General features: G+C 38.7%; 1 protein-coding gene across 46 annotated transcripts in view; it reads right to left on the bottom strand.

Annotated features, from left to right (window-relative positions):
• Nucleotides 1-13,959, bottom strand: part of SIPA1L1 (signal induced proliferation associated 1 like 1) — a 409,504-nt gene that overhangs the window by 294,442 nt on the left and 101,103 nt on the right. For 6 of the 46 annotated variants that reach the window (XM_045397571.3, XM_073997668.1, XM_073997676.1 and 3 more), the window contains exon 1: nt 1,069-1,485. The exons of the other annotated variants lie outside the window; for them this stretch is intronic. The gene's annotated coding sequence lies outside the window, so the exon portion shown is untranslated. Of the gene's footprint in view, nt 1-1,068; nt 1,486-13,959 lie in introns of those variants that run through there. 46 annotated transcript variants of the gene reach the window in all.

Here is a 13,959-nt window from a genome sequence, read left to right as displayed (position 1 = left end):
AAATGCTGAGATTACAAGCATGAGCCACCGTACCTGGCCATATTTTATTTTTTTCATCATCTTACCTACGTTACAAGTTTAGAAGCTTTAGGTAGTGGCTCATGCCTGTAATCCTAGCACTTTGGGAGGTGGAGGCAAGCAGATTGCCTGAGCTCAGGAGTTCAAGACCAGCCTGGGCAACACAGTGAAACCCCATCTCTACTAAAATAGAAAAAAATTAGCCAGGTATGGTGATGCACACCTGTAGCCCTAGCTACTCAGGAGACTGAGGCATGAAAATCACTTGAACCTGGGAGGCAGAGGTTGCAGTGAGCTGAGATGGCGCCACTCCAGTCTAGCGCCACAGTAAGACACAGTAAGACTCTGTCTCAAAAAACAAACAAACAAAAAATAAGTTCAGAAGCTTTAGGAGAACAAGGCCTGTATATGACTGACCTCTTCTTCCAGTCCTTTCCCTGTCCCTCTTCCTGTGTAACAGGAATTAAATGAGTTAATAGGGAGTGGCTTCTAAAAATAAATCAACCAAATCATGAGATTATTCAACATCTCATGGTTCTTCTGCCAAGTGATTCATCACCTCTAAGACCAAAAGTTAAAGTCTGAATAGATGTAGACACCTCTCTCACATCTGGGCAAGGAATTCAACAAAAATCTTTTAAATCAAAAGAAAACGTTTTACCTGAATAAGGTTTTCATTAGTGGTAAAATACTCAGAAACAATAGAAAACAGTGAACTGAAACTTAAAATGTAGGGGAAAAACGACTGTGCTACCAAATTTTATAATGTCCATGACACTTTAATATTCTTTTCTCCTCCAGCCAAATACTTTTCTTAGAAAGATAAATTAATGTTTTCCATTCCATACTCATGAGTAGTTATGAAAATAAAGTAGCATATACTATAGTAGAGGGTTTTAAGTTATTCGACTAATCAAATTAAAGTTGACTCATAAAATATATTTTGACCTTGATCCTTTCCAATGTGGATATCACCTCATTAAAACATCTGTTTTCGATCAACATTTCAGAATCATTAAATTTATGACAAACACAGAATGCTCCACCTACCTTTTCCTTGCAAGGGGTGGTAGCAGTGAAGAAGAGGGAGATGAGTGGTAGTGAAGAAGACGGTAGTGAAGAAGAGAGAATTAAATACTGACTTCCCCCACTCCTGTCTGCAGCACATTTCTTAACAGTATAAAAAGAGGCTTGGGTTTAATTCTGAGTTCAATGAAGCCTGAGAAGCCAGTTGCTGAAACAGAAATTCATCTGAGAAACTAGCAATCCTTCGTGTTGTCCTCCTCTCCATGAGGTCTTCCTGGGTGAGAGTGATGACAGCTCATCTCCTCCTTAGGGTACCACAGGTGAGCTCTTGGAGAGGCTCTCCTCAGCTAAAACCACATTAGTTAATCAAATCAAAAAATAGTAAGTAGGAAAGCAGAGGGCAAAAAAACCCTGCTCTCCTAGGATTTTTGTATCAATTCCAAGTGCTTTTCTTCTCTCACTGCCAGCGGCACCCATCAATTCCCATAGAAACCAGCCCACGGCTTTCCAACCAGCCCAAGAGGGAGGCAAGTAAGCTGCAGGCAGAAGCACATGAAAGCATGACCCAAAACCCAGCCACCAATCTAACAGTTACTTGGTGGCTTAAACATTCCAATTCTACCTCCTTGCTTCCTTAATTCCCAGATTCCCAGATGGCCCTCTCCTCTTTCCCTTCAACCTGATGCTGAGACAGGGAAGATGATTTTTTTTTCTAGAATTCTGCACAAACGATTTTTCTGTTTTCTGGTGCAATTTTTGTTCATGTCTATTTGGTACTAAAGCAACCATTTACCACATGTGCATAAATGTATATACTGTTGAATCCTCTGGAATGAAAGTAAAGATTGCAAAGATATGGGGAGCGATATTTTGAGATCTGGGAATAAGGATGAAAAAGGAATGAAGAACAAAAGGTGCTGCTGACGTGGGTGGAGACGATCTGAGCTTTGAGAAGAACAGGATTCATTATGTGGGCTGGTCAGGAGTGGGAACAAGTGCAGGAAGGCCACAGGGGATTGAGAGTACTTCTGTCCCCAACACACTCATCAAGGACATGCAATCGGGGGCCAAGGCTCATTATGGTGAATTTCAACAGGGAAAGAGGGAATTATTGGAACTGGGTGAAATGTGGGTGATGATTAAAGAAGTCTGAGAGAAAAAAAAAAGCATACCTAGCTGATTCTAACATCTAAAGAATTACTATGGTGACGAGAGTTGGTTTTTTTGTTTTTTTTGTTTTTAACTAAAAAGTAAGTTAGAGAATCAAATTAAAAGTGCCCAGCATGGGCTATGAACCACTTCTGAAAGGTTTCACATCTTACAACAGAATTTAATGGCTAAAATGTAAGGAGATAACAATGGTGACAGAAGGTACTGAAAAAAGCAGTATGTGAGTCACCGCCCATCTTTTCTTTAGGATAGATGCTGAGTAAACAACTAAAGGGTTACAGTGTGTGCATGTGCACCTTTTAAATTTCAACAGATACTTCCAAATTACTTCCTACTGAAGATCCCACAGCGGTATAGACAAGCTCTCTACACTTTTACCCACTGTATGCATGACACCTTGGTAATTACAGAATGTATAATAATAAAGGCCCTAAAATACGATTCAGCATCACTAAAAGTAAAGGGAAAACAGGAATGTTTGTTGTGATAGAAGTAGTATGATGAGTAAATGCTCTCTGTAGTATCAGTAATGAAATACTTGTAAAACAAACCGGGCACGGTGTCTTTTGCCTGGAATCCCAGCACTTTGGGAGGTCGGGGCGGGCAGATCACTTGAGGCTAGGAGTTCGAGACCAGCCTGGCCAACATGGTGAAACTACTAAAAATGCAAAAATTTGCCGGGTGCAGTGAAACACACCTGTAATCCCAGCTACTTAAGCAGCTGAGGCACTCCGAGGTACCTCGAACCAGAGAGGCAGAGGTTACAACAAGCCAAGATCACGCTACTGGACTCCAGCCTGAGTGACAGAACAAGACTCTGTCTCAAACAAAAATAAATTTGTAAAATATATATGTAGTTTCTAAGAGACAGAGTCTCGCTATCTCCCAGGCTGGTTTTGAACTCCTGGGCTCGAGCAATCCTCCTGCCTTGGCCTCCTAAAGTGCTAAGATTACAGGCATAAGCTGCCACCACCACTCCCAGCAAATTTTGTAAAATCAACTTTTTTTTAAAAGCAGATGAGAAATATTTGAGCTATACAAAACGAATTCTTAGAGGATCAATGCTTTAAATTTTTTTAATTAATAAATTTAATGCAATCTCAATAAGATTATCAGGATATTCTTTTAGAAATTCAGAAGCTGGCCGGGCGCAGTGGCTCACGCCTGTAATCCCAGCACTTTGGGAGGCCAAGGCAGGCAGATCACGAGATCAAGAGATCCAGACCATCCTGGCTAACACGGTGAAACCCAGTCTCTACTAAAAATACAAAAAATTAGCCAGGCATGGTGGCACGCACCTGTAGTCCCAGTTACTCCAGAGGCTGAGGCAGGAGAATCGCTTGAATCCAGGAGGTGGAGAGTGCAGTGAGCCAAGACTGTGCCACTGCACTCCAGCCTGGCTGACAGAGCGAGACTCTGTCTCAAAAAAAAAAAAAAAGAAAAGAAAAAAAAATTCAGAAGCTATGTCTGTAGTTTATATGGAAAACAAATAAACAAGAACAGTGAGGGCAATTATAAAAAAGAAGAGTAATAAGGAGGACCAGCTTTAATATTTGCCAGATAGTATAAAACGTTATAAACATATAATAATTTAAAAGGTACAAAACTGGTTCATGAACAGGCCATCAAATCAATGGATACAACAAACATTCTAAAAAGACTTCAGGAATTTGGTAAGATAAAATGTAACATCAATGTAGAAAAGATAAATTGCTCAATAAATGGTGCTGGTACAACTAGACAGCCACATGGAAAAGAGGATGGGATATCAACTCACATTAAAATAAATCCCAAATTGATTTAAAGCCGTAAACATAAAAAAAACCCACAGAGTATTAAAAGCAAGAGATATTTTTCATAATCTTGAAGAGCTTAAGACCTAAGACATAAAATCCCAAAACCAGGAAGTAGAATAGTAATAAATCTGATGATCCAAAAATAAATTCGTACATAACAAAAATTACCATAAATGACAAAATACAAACCCACTGGAAAAAACTAGCAGCCCCTATCACAAGGTGCTAATTTCCTTTTTATATAAAAAGATTATTTCCATAAATTGGCAGAGTTAATTCACAGAAAGGGAAATCGTTCTTAAGCACATGATAGTATGTTCAACCTCACTTATAACAAGAGAAATGCACAGAAAAATAACGATAAAATTCCATTTTTTCACCTGTGAAATTTATAAAGATTGTTAAATCACACACTACCTGCAAGGGAGAGGTAAAACACATACATTGCTGAGGAGTGTAAATGTATACAATGTTTAAGGAGGGCAGTTTAGCAATAAAGATATGAATATATTCTTCCAAATTCCTCCATATAAACTGCATACTTGCAAGCTCAAGGATAGCCACTGTAGCATTGTTAATAATATCAAAAGATTGGAAACAACTTAAAGTCCATTATTAAGAGACTAGGTAAAAACTGGAATAAAACAGAATGAAAGCATAGTACAGTATGCTACCATTTGTGTAAAAATAAATTTTTATGAAGCATACATATTGTTGGGCACAGTGGCTCATACTTGTAATCCCAGGACTTGGGGAGGACAAGGTGGGAGGATCACTTGAACCCAGGAGTTTAAGATCAGCCTGGACAACATAGGGAGACTCTGACTTTACGAAAAAATAATAAGTTAGCTGGACATGGTGGTGCACACCTGTTGTCCCAGCTACTGAGGAGGCTGAGGCGGGAGGATCACTTGAGCCCAGGAGTTCAAGGCTGCAGTGAGCTATGATTGTCCCACTGCACTCCAGCCTGGGCAACAAGGCAAGACCCTGTCTCAAACAAAACCAAACAAACAAAAGAATATACATATAAATGAAATTTGGCATTTCTGGATTAGATCCTGGAAAACAAAAAGGACAGGAACACTGTAGGTGAAATCTGAATAAAATTTATATAGTTTAGTTTCACTGTATTACCTTGGAATATTCCATGGGCTTGTAATATCCATTTGAAAATGTAAAATTTAGCTTTTTAAAAACCTAATTACTTTGTGATTAAACTTACTTCATCTGTGATATTCATATCCTTGTAAATACTGCTAATAAGAAACATCAAGAGTATATGTATTGCTTCAACACTTTTAAAATACATCCATTACTGTACCTAAACACACAGGACATCTGTCTCATCTACTAGATTTCAGGTCCTTAACAGTAGATGCTGTCAAACTCATCTCTGTACTCAAAGAATCTGAAAAATATTTACCACACAGAAAGAGTTCAACAAATGAAAGCCAAAATTAATAGGTTCTGGTCCAGTGATCCAATTTTTAATTAGTGAGAAATTTTGTATTCCAAATGTCTCAACAATTCTAAGGATTTCCTTTGATCCTTAGTCACAATCACATGGAAGAGAAAAGCAAAGGACAAAGAGAAGTGAAGCAATTATCACTAAGGATTTAAGTGGGAAAATAGAGAGGCATTTTAAATATACTACCTTCCAACTTTCTAAACATTTTGCTCTGTGCTAGGGGCTGTAGAGAATATAAAGATAGATAAGATATAATCCTTACAATAAAGGTTGGGCCTAATTCATTTAAAGTCAACATTTGAAAGGGTGAAACTATGAAATTGCCTTGGATTTTCAAGAATGTTTTCCATGGAAGGTATTAAAATCCTTTGCAATAAAAAGCGCCTTATTTTGCAACGTAAGAATGTGATAAAACTTGATTTTGACAAGGTTTTGGTCTTTGATGATCTTTTCTCAGGAAAAAACCTCATGGACAGCATGCTTAAGAATGTCCAGACAAAGTGCTAGGTGCAGGGGTTCACGCCTATAATCCCAGCACTTTGGGAGGCTAAGGTGGGAGGATCCCTTGAGCTCAAGAGTTTGAGACCAGCCTAGGCAACATGGTGAAATCCCGTCACTACAAAAAGTACAAAAATTAGTCGGGCGTGGTGGTGCACACCCATGGTCCCAGCTACTCAGGAAGCTGAGGTGGGAAGACTGCTTGAGCCCGAGAGGTTGAGGCCACAGTGAGCTGTGATTGCACTACTGCATTCCAGTCCAGGAAAGAGAAAAAGGCACTATCTCAAATAATAATAATACCCAGACAAGAGTCTACCTTCAAACTCCACTGATAATCTGATTTTCCAAATATCCAAAATCCAAAAGATAATTCAGGAAATAGAGACTCTGAGTTCCCTGAATGGGGAAAAAGAATACTGCTAAGTTTCTCCCAAAGCATTAAGAGTGCTCTCTAACTCCAGAAACTCAGAGTTCCAAGCCTTAGCTCTAATACTATACAGCAGAATAACCTTGTCAAACCACTTGATATCTGTAAATATCCATTCTCACCTATAAACGGATAACAACTAAGGTTCTTTCCAGGTATAAAACTCTATTATACCCCTTTCCATTCACACCCTAAACATACGACCTTATAATCCTTTCATACAAACACACAACACACACGCATTTGTGCATGTTCAGTGGAAGAGCTACCTGAAATATTTACTTCCTATTTCCAAAGCAGCCCAGTCACAGAAACAAACTAATATTTGATTACAAATCGGAGGCATATAAAAGCAGTTCACACATGAATGGGAAAAGGATTTATTCAGTATTATGAAATTAAATAAAAATGTGCCTGTTGTACAATCAAACATTCATTTGATTGTTCATTCTGTTGGGGTGCAGAAAACAATACCCCAAAATGAAGGCCTCAGAAGCAAAAGCTTTTCTCTGACCTTCTCCTGCCCTCCTGTCTCTCAGTCCCTCTCTCTGTTGAGGCTGGCCATAGAAACTGGAATCCCTCTTTCCCAAGGCAGGTCATAGAAACCAGAAACCCCTTTCCCCAGAGCTAGTCATAAAACATAAATATATTACTATAACTTTCCCTCCACCTTACTCTGTAAATACTGGCCATAAAGAAATTATCTCACTACCTTGTGTGACTGTAGGTTGTAAGGCCCCCATTCTAGAGAAGGTGGTGCCTCAGACTCCAAGGGAAGGAATTCACGCTCAGAGAGGCCAACAAGAATCTAGATAGGGAGGCCAGGCACAGTGGCTCACGCTTGTAATCCTAACACTCTGGGAGGCCGAGGCAGGAGGACTGCTTGAGTCCAGGAGTTCAAGACCAACCTGGCAATATAGCAAGGCCTTATCTCTACAAAAAATAAAAAATTAGTCAGGCGAGGTGGCACAGGCCTATAGTCCCAGCTACTCAGGAGGCTGAAGTAGGTGGATTGCTTGAGCCCAAGAGTTTTGAGGCTGCAGTGAGCTGTGATCACGCCAGTGTACTCTAGCCTGGGCTACAGAGATAAGACCCTGCCTCAAAAATTAAAAAAAAATTAAAAAAAAAAAGAAAGCAAGAAGCACCACCTAGATAGACAGGCCCTGCTGAGTTTCCCCACTCAACTGATTACCATTTAATCACCCCCTTTTTGTCAAATCCTATTTCTACATGGCTGTCCATACTCTGTTGAACCTAAGCATAAAAATAAGACAATTTCCCTGTATCTTTGGGTTTTCATTTTCAAAGCTCCTGTGTACACACATTAAATAAATTTGCATGCCTTTTCTCCAATTAATCTGCCTTTTCTGAGTTGATTTTCTATCAAATCTTCCGAGGGGCCAAGAGGAGCCCTCCCTTGGCCCTTATAATTCATTCATGTTAAGGATTATGAAGTCTAACTTGGCCTTCATGTGATTTATTTATTTATTTATTTATTTATTTATTTATTTGACACTGCCTTGCCTCCATTGCCCAGGCTGGAGTACAGTGGTGCAATCACAGCTCACTACAGCCTTGACCTCCCAGGCTCAAGCAATCCTCCCACCTCAGTCTCCTAAGTAGCTGGAAGTACAGGCATGCTCCACCATACCTAGCTAATTTTTGTATTTTTCTGTAGAGACTAGGTCTCACTATGTTGCCCAGGCTAGTCTCGAACTCCTGGACTCACGCGATTCTCCTGCCTCAGCCTCCCAAGTGCTAATACTACAGCTGAGAGCCACCACACCCAGCCTCATGTAATCTTTTATGTACTAGTTAGTCCAAATGTAACTACTTCTGTGAGTTATCTTTAGGAGTGTATACTGCTACTTGACATTTTTACTTTATTTGCCACTTTTCATAGTGTGGAAGAAAGACGGCAGCACTAGGGGAAAGTTGCAAGAATACTCACCCATATGAAAAGACATGAATTAGCAGTGGGTGGTTTTCTTCTAATCTATTTAACATAATCCTTAGCTCTGGACTACTAGCTTGAAAGTTGATTGTATGAAAAGCAGAACAAGGGTCTGTGAACAGGAGTTAATATGCTAAAAGCATATCATGTATTTAATTATCTCACCAATTGAAACCGTCCCTTTCAAAATACACAAATAACACTGGGCTGCTAACAAATTTGTTCTAAAGAAGTTTTTTCCCCCTAAATAACAAAAAATATCATATAAGTGTGTATGTATATCTATACAGGACCTTTATATCAATAATGGGTCCTTCACATTTCCACAGTGAAGGATAAAACTGAGTTGATCAGGATTTGAAATAATACCCATCTTTAAGGATGAACTAGAAAAGCCTCCCTGAGGAAATGAATTTGAATGTGTTTCAAAGGGAGGGAAAGGTGCCTTGACAGGTGGTGAAAAGATAAATTGCAAGCAAGGAACATGCCCGTGTAAAAGCTGCCCCTGTGGTTTCTCAAGAAACAGAGTTCCAAAGTGATCCCATGACTGAGAAAGATATTAGTTAAGAACAAACGAAAGGAGAGAAGCTATACATTATGTGACACTCAGCCTCAGTTTTCTCATCTGTTATAGGAGAAGGCTGGACTAAGTGATTTCCCTGGTCCTGCACAGCTTGTTTCCTATGAGGCACTACACTGTCAACCTGATGCTCCCAAAAACCCTGCTGGGCTCCTGGCTGATTAGCCCCATTTGTCAGATGAATAGAGTGAGGCTCAGAATACTGATGAGATCTCCAGCTAGAGGATTTTAGAGATAAAATGGAATAGACATAACTATTGTGGACAAAGAAGTGGCATACGAAGACTGGTAACTTTAAAAACCAAAGCTTCTGAAAATAATTTACTGATAAAATAATTATTAGTTTTTTATTTTCTTAAAAGATCAAAAGGAAGAAAAATATTCCCCATCATACCAGACAACCATGCAAAAAAAAAAAGGGGGAAAGGAATAAATACCATTGCTTACTTTGAAACCAACAGTCCTTTAAGGGAAACTAGAGGAGGTGGTGTGCCTATTTCTGCCCAGCAGTAGCTCTCATTTAATTATGTATTCCCTCTGCCTGTGGTGTCCACAATGAGGTAGGTGTGATGCTGAATATACAACACATCCCTTAGCCATTAGAACACAGATTAGCAGTTAACTGAAGAAGTCTTCCAAACTTCAGAAGCACTTAAGAAAACCCTCACACCTAGCTTTATCCCCAGTGCACAGATTCTAAAACAAGGTGTTACTTTTACACAAAAGCTCAGTGGTAATGATAGTAATTTACCTGCAATTATTTAATAGCAGAATTCTTTATTTCTAAATAAATTCACATCTGATAGCAAAATACAGTGCAATAAATAAAACTAGCTTTAAACTTCAAAGCCAAATAGTATAAGCTAATGAGATCTATTTGTAAATAACACGTCAGGTCTTCAAACACAGGCCCTACCCTGTACCATTTCTCCACATATAAACATATAGGATTAAAGAAGCTATCTTCTGCTGCTGGAAGCCACTCAGATAAAACAATTCGGGAGTGTCTATTACAATATCCCATGACCTGACAACTGCATGGAGAAACATGCCCATATACAGAGCCAAGGACAATGATGTTGCCTGCAGCCTTGTTTATAATCAGGAACTATCAGAAACAACCAAGAAGTTCAGCAATGGGAAAAAATGAAAAAAAAAAAAAAAACAAACAAAAAAAAAACATCAATCCCCATGACCAGGCAGCAGTTAAAAAGGATGAACCGGGATTATATGAACCAACATGAATAGCTATCCAAAGCACATTGTTGAATGAAAAAAAAAAAAAATTACAGATATTAAATACAACGGCAATTATGTGAAGTTCCTAAAATACAAAAATACAATGCTTTTATATCATAAATAAAAATAAAAGTACCAAATCAACAAACTGTTTACCACTGGAAAGGAAGCCAGAGAACCAGGACGAAGGAAGTGGGGAGTAAACAGGCACTCAAACCTTATAAACGGACTCATTTGTTACGTCCATTAAAAAAACTAATTTTGAAAAAATGTGACTTGGGATTAAGTAATATGGTGAAATAAAAACAGTATCTCAGCAACTATTACTAAATTAAAATGAAATTGAGGAGCGGGTTCTGGGATGATCACAGAGTAGCAAGTAGCAGGAATCTGTCTTCCCACCCAGACAATAGATGCACTGGCAGAGTCTATCCAAAATAATTACTTTGGAGCTGTAGAATCTATGGAAAACTTGCAACTTCTAGGGGAAGGCTCGAACAGTTCATTGAGGTTATTTTCAATTAATTTTGGCTCCTACCGTAGTTGCAGCTACCCATCATCTACCCCAAGTCCTGTGGCAAGCAGCTGTGCACACGTTTCCTAGAGCAGTTTGCACACAGCTGGCAAGAGACAGGATGGGCAAAAAGGACCCTGCCCTCTAAATATCAGGGATCTGTGCTCTAATGGCTGACTGCTGCTTCTGATCACAAAAGTGCAAAGAGGCCACTGTTGAACCTGCTCTCTTGCAGTAAGCCCCTCCTTTTTGGCCAAAGGGACTTCAGGGCATTTAACAGGCCAGAACCCTTCTCCCCAACCCCCGTTCAACTTTCTCTTTACCCCTTTTAAGGGCCAGACATTAAAGACTAGGCCATTCAAAAGCAACCACATATATGGGGAAAATTAGAACGTGACCATGTATGGCCAGGGAAAGGTGCAGACTCAGAAAACATCTGAAAAGACCTTAAATTTACAGATTGATCCTCAGCACAGAGACAGCCTACAATAAAAATAAAAATAAAAACCAGTAAAAAAGAAAAAAAAAAAAAACAGCAAATCACAAGGAAGGGGGAGAATCTGATTTCCACAGTTGGCACATTATGAGATGAAAATGTCCAGTTTTTAGCCAGGCACGATTGCTCATGCCTGTAATCCCAGCATTTTGGGAGGCTGAGGTGGGGGTAATTACCTGAGGTCAGGAGTTCAAGACCACCCTGGCCATCATGGCGAAACCCCATCACAACTAAAAATACAAAAATTAGCAGGCACAGTGGCACGTGCCTATAGTCCCAACTACTTGGGAGGCTGAGGTAGGAGAATCACTTGAATCTGGGAGGTGGAGGCTGCAGTGAGTCGAGATCGCACCACCGCACTGCAGCCTCGGCAACAGAGTGAGACTCCATCTCAAAAAAAAAAAATAAACATAAAAAACTAAAGCGTCCAGTTTTCAACAACAACAAAATCACAGGAAACACAAACAGGAAAATACCACCCATTCAAAAGAAAAAATAAATTAAAAACTGACCCTGAAAAATACTTGCTGGTAGATCTACTAGACAAAAACAACCATGTTAAAGATAAACAAAGAACTAAAGGAAGATGTGGAGAAAGTTAAAACAAATTCATAAGCAAAATGAAAATATTCATAAAGAAATGCAAAATCTAGAAAAAAAATTTTGAAGTTGAAATGCACACTAATAGAAATGAAAAATCCACTGAGGGAATCGAAGGCAGATTTGAGGTTGCAGAAGAAAGAATCAGTGAACCTGAAGATAGGACAATGAAAATGATCAAGCCTGAGAAACAGGAAGAAGACTATAGAAAAGTGAGCAGAGCCAGGGGACCTATGGGACACCATCAAGCTAAGCAACACATGCATTGTGAGAGTTCCAAAAGGAGATAAGAGAACTCAAAGAGACCCCCATTGATACACATTATAATATCTTTCTAAAGACAAAGATAGAATCTTGAAAGCAGCAGGAGAAAAGTAACTCATCACATACAAAGGATCCTCCTAAGATTATTAGCAGGTGTCTTATCAGAAACTTTTGGAGGCCAAAAGGCAGTAGGAAGATATATTCAAAGTGCAAAACAAACAAACAAACAAACAAACCTATCAACCAGAATGTTACTCTGGGAAAACTGTCCTTCAAAAGTGGGTGTGAAATGAAGACATTCTCAGACAAAAAAAGCTGAGAAAGCTCACTACCATTAGACCCATCTTGCAAGAAATGATAAAAGAAGTCCTGCATGGCAAAAATAAAAGGACACTAAAGAGTAACTTCCAGCCATATAAAGAAATAAAGATTTCAATAAAAGTAAATGCATGAACAATTATAAAGGCATCATTGTAAAAATAGTGACTGCATTTTTTTCTATGTGATTTAAGACAAACCTGTACGTTGTGCACATGTACCCTAGAACTTAAAGTATAATAATAAAAAAAAAAATTTAGTCTAAAAGGTAGTACTATAAATTGTAACTCCACATTTTGTTTTCTACATGGTTTAAGAAACGAATGCACTAATCTCTTATTAGTACATTATTACTTTATGTTTTTGAGCCCACAATGTATAAAGACGTAATTCTGTGACATCACCAGTGAAAAGGGTGGTGCCTGAACTATTAGAGGAACAGAGTTTATGTAGTTAAGCTGGTATAAATTCAGGCCCGGTGCAGTGGCTCACGCCTGTAATCCCAGCACTTTGGGAGTCCAGGGCAGGTGGATCATTTTGAGACCAGCCTGGCCAACATGGTGAAACCCCGTCTGTACTCAAATTACAAAAAAATTAGCTGGGCGTGGTGGTGCGTCTCCATAATCCCAGCTACTCAGGAGGCTGAGGCAGGAGAATCACTTGAACCTGGGAGGCAGAAGTTGCAGTGAGCCAAGATCGCACCACTTGCACTCCAGCCTAGGCAACAGAGTGAGACTCTGTCTGTGGGAAAAAAAAAAAAAATTCACATTAGGGTATTATGACTTTAGAATGTTAAATGTAATTCCTATGGTAACCACAAAGTAAATACCTACAGAATACATACCAAAAATCTTTTAAAGGTTTCACTAAAACAAACAAAAAAATCAAACACAAAAGTCAACAGTTAACACTAGAAATAAGGAACCAAAAAGCTACAAGGTATGTAGAAAACAAATAGCAACATGACAGAAGTGCCTCCTTATCAGTCATTACTTTAAATGTAAATGGATTAAACTCTCTAATCAAAAGACAGAGAACGGTAGAACAGATAAAAACAACCTCTGATAGACAAAGGACATGTGTTTAAAAATTTAAAAATTAAAAAACATGATCCAACTATATGCTATCTACAAGAGGCTCACTTTAGATCCAATGACACAAACAGACTGTAAGTGCAGTAATAAAGAAAATGATTATTTCATGCAAATAGTCACCAAAAGAAAGCAAGGATGGTTACGCTAATACCTAACAAAATAGATTTTAGGTCAAAAATGTTTACATTAGACAAAAAAAGGACATTATATATTAACAAAAAATACAAGATAGCAAGAAGATATAACCATCATAAAAATGTATTCACCTGACTACCAAACTATCTAAAATAAATCTGATAAACCAAAGAGAGAAATAGACCATTCTACAACAATAGTTAGAGACATCAATACTCCATTCTCAATAATGGATAAACAACTGGACTGGCTATAAGGAAACAGAGGACTCAAACAACACAAAAAAACAACTAAACTAACAGGTATATACAGAACACTCTACCTAACAACTGCATACACATTCTTCTTAAATGCATATGGGA

The sequence above is a fragment of the Macaca fascicularis genome, chromosome 7 (genome assembly GCF_037993035.2).
Source record: "Macaca fascicularis isolate 582-1 chromosome 7, T2T-MFA8v1.1".
NCBI classification, from domain to species: Eukaryota; Metazoa; Chordata; class Mammalia; order Primates; family Cercopithecidae; genus Macaca; species Macaca fascicularis.
This window is presented reverse-complemented; position numbering and strand designations above follow the sequence as displayed.